Here is a 4,000-nt window from a genome sequence, read left to right as displayed (position 1 = left end):
CTGAGATATCGTAACGTATAACTATTATTTAAAAAAAAAATCAACTAAAAATATATACTGGATCAAAAGTTATTTAAGTTGTCGGTGAGTGGTGGGCCACTCTGTATATGATCATATAGTAATTAAGAAAATGTTTTTATTGGAAGTTGTATAACATAAATCAAAGATAATTATGCAATAATACCGATTTTAAACACATCAGAAAAAGATGTTTCGATTTCTATAAATAATATTAAATTTGATTTTTTACCACAAGATTTCGTGCTCATAAATAATATGTAAATACTATCAATTGTAATAATGTTAATACTAATAATAATAATAGATTAACTCTTTTAAATCAAAACCTTAAATTAAATCATTTAAACGGTAAAGAAAAGTCGTCTATTAATAATTTATGCAATCAATTGATATATTAATTTTACCCGGTGATAAATTATCTTATACTAATCAAATTGTACATAAAATAATTATTCCTAATGCTCATCCAATTAATATAAAACAATACAGATACCCTAAGTGTCATAACGAGGAAGTTGATGAACAATTAAAAAATCTTTTAAAGCAAGGTAGCATTGAAAAGTCAAATAGTCCATGGAACTCGTCTAGAATTCTAAATTTTATAAAGGAATATATATTTTATGTTTTGTCTGTTAATAAATATATGTTTGATTTGTTTTATACTTTTTCTTTGTTTGTTTTGTATAGCAGTGGTAATTACAATAAAATTCAAAAATCATGTAATTCTGTATATAATAGAACTTCATATTAAATTAGCAAGAAATCAGTAATTATAAATAAGTTTGTTTTTTTTAAGCCAGTAGTGACCATTTGGCCCTTATGTATCATTTAATAAGGGGGTGTTACTAACCCCTGGAATACTTTATTATTATGTCTTGTTTTTTTTTCATGTGTTAATAATTTTATTAGTTTTAAGAGTGTCAGGTTATTAGAGATGTCTTCGGTCTAGTATAATGGAATCTGCTGACTTGGCCCCCTCGACCTAAGCCAGCCGCCCGAATTATATGCCACCAACACGGCAAAATAGTCTGAATTCGACAGAGCATTAGTCAGACACATACGTGTGTTAGCAGAGTCTTTGATTTCGCAAACATTATATTAATAAGTTAATCTATGTAATTATTATGAAAATTAGTATTAATAGTTATTTTATTGAATTCTAATTAAAAGTTTAAATAAAGCATCTGAAAATCAAGTGTCGTCTATAATAATAATAATATAATAATATTTAGGATAGCAAAAAATTCAATTTAATCCCGTTTAATTCTAGCACTTTTGATAAATAATTGAATTTATATTGGATTTTTTTAAACCACGTACAGCGTATAAAGATAAAACATTTTTATGAAATATTGAATTTAGCTTAATTAATATTTCATTAATCGAAAAAAGCTAAGTTATTTCAAGGGTTAACTGAATTAGTTGAGTTAAAAATGTAAATAGAAAAATAAATAATTAATTTTATAGAATTGTTTAAAAAATATTTACTTTTTAGCAATTTAATAATTAAAAGAAATGGAGACATAGAGGGTCAATTGAGTTACTCTTACTATTACTAAAAATTTGTCTATTTTCCCGTTTCTAATGCCTATTAAGCTGATACTATATCAAATTCATTATTACTTCACCAAATATATAATAGAGATACTACGAAATATTACAATTCATTAGGAGCGGATCTAAAAGAATTTTTTAAGAGGGGAATATACCTTTTTCTGTTAAAATGAATATTAACTTTTTTTAAAAAGAACTTTATTTTAGAAAATAATTGTTACTTTAAAAAGAGGATATATCTCCTATGTATCTGCGCCTACTCTACAGTTGTCATTTTAAAACAATAAACTGTAGAATATCTTATTAGAAAGAAATCTTGTTGGATGAATTTTATTTTAATAAATTTAAACAAACCCTAGGTATGCTCAAAATAGTTTAAAATAGGGGTTAAAATAGGAGAGGTTAAACCTCTTTCCTCCCCACCTTTCCACTCCCATAAATTAAAACATATATTTATTGTTATATAAATATATACTATTTTTAAAAAAAGCAAAAAGTTAAGTTCTAAATTTTTTTTTGTTTTCATTGTGTTCATAGGTATAACTGAAATAAAATTTTTCGGTGTACATTTTTCCTACTTTGTAAAATACATTACATAGCATTATTACATACATTACATTATTTTACAAAGGTAAAATTTTTTTTTAACTTTATACAATATATGATATTTTGACGTATCATTTAAAAATAAAACAGTCCAGTAGGAGCTGAGAAAAAGTGAAGACAGATAAAATAATCACATTTTAGTAAAATTATACCTTCTTAGTTTCACTAAAGCCAAAAATAATTAAAAATGAAATAAGTTTTTCTAAAATAGTTTTGGATTTTGATCATTAATATTTTGAACCAAAATGTCATTGTTAACTTATTTTTCAAGGCTTTTTAAATTTTAAGATAATTAAAAAAATATAAGACACTAAATGTCTTTGTAAATCTTACCAGATGGACTCTTTAATAAATGATGAATTGTGATGTTCTTTGTCATTGTCAATTTATACATATATATATATGACAATGTATTAATTTAATTTAAATAAATAAAACACTAAACTGAATTTATTTCAATGGTTTGAGTTTGCTATTTTAACAAATATGAAAGACTTATATTTACAATTGACTAGAGTATGAGGATTTTACATTATTAACTTTAATATAAGATAATGAGTGAATAATAAGCCGATGTGCTCTTTTATATGAAACTCGTGGACAAGGAGATGAAGAGGCTAGTTTTCTTAAAACAATTTTATTCTATCATCTATTCGGGGCCACAAATATGCTTATGTTAAAAATATTTACATCCTTAAATATATTGCTCCAAGTGAGTAATATATTTAAAAAAGTAATTAAAATTATTTATAAGGTCAAGAAAAATTATTGTAGAAATTTCTCAAAACTTCTATTTTAATTCATTACAATAATCAAAAAATCATAATTAAAAAAAAAATTAATTTAACTTATGTCATGTAATTAACAATATGATAAAGATAAATTTTTAGTACAATTCCTGCCTGTTCATCATAATATATATTTTTATAATAAAGTGGAGAGTATGATTCAATAAGAGAATTTTTTACTATACCTCCTGCTTATTAACACATTCTAGTTAAGCAACTATTCTTATATAGTAAATTAAACACAAACATGGTTCTACAAAAAATTAAAGGGTAAACATTTAAACACTAGATGATATAGATAAAGGTGAATAATTACAGAAGAATTTAAAATAAGAATGTACGTTTTATTATAATTTTACATTATTATAAATATATAAGTATTAAATATTAGTGATCATTGGATTAAATAAAATAACTTTACAAAGACAAATTTGTTCTAAAAATAGTTAAGAAATATTTATTATATAACTGAACTAAAAAATTATTAGAACATTAAATGACCTACTCATTTTCATGCAACACTTCATTGTTATGTAACAATTCATCAATTTCTTGTTTAGCTTTCAGCCTTTGTTCAATAGGAACAAATAGAATTTCGTATGTCCTGTATGCAAATAATCCTGTTGACACAATAGTTAGACCTACTGCTAATGTTACAATACTCTTGTGAAGTTTGTCAAATACTCTATTTGTAAGTCTGGACATAATCAAAAATTATAAATTTATTGTTTAAAATTTGAAAATGATAAACGAGTTTACTTTGAGGTAAGATCTAAAGATTTTTGGCAAAAAAATATTGAATAACTATCAATTAAAATAATAAAATCATTAATTAAAATTGTAGCGAATCCCAGACCAATAAAAATTATTGATAATAATTTGGTTAAAATGATAATTTATTAATTATTCATTCTCATAGATAATAATGAATTTTTTATTATCTATGACCGTATTTAACAAAATGAAGTTAGCTGTTCTATTTGATAAGTCATTATATATGATGTTAGAAACAATAAATTTTAGACAACTGT

The sequence above is a fragment of the Daktulosphaira vitifoliae genome, unplaced genomic scaffold (assembly GCF_025091365.1).
Source record: "Daktulosphaira vitifoliae isolate Bord-2020 unplaced genomic scaffold, ASM2509136v1 Scaffold_5, whole genome shotgun sequence".
Taxonomy (NCBI): domain Eukaryota; kingdom Metazoa; phylum Arthropoda; class Insecta; order Hemiptera; family Phylloxeridae; genus Daktulosphaira; species Daktulosphaira vitifoliae.
Note: the sequence above shows the minus strand (reverse complement) of the source record.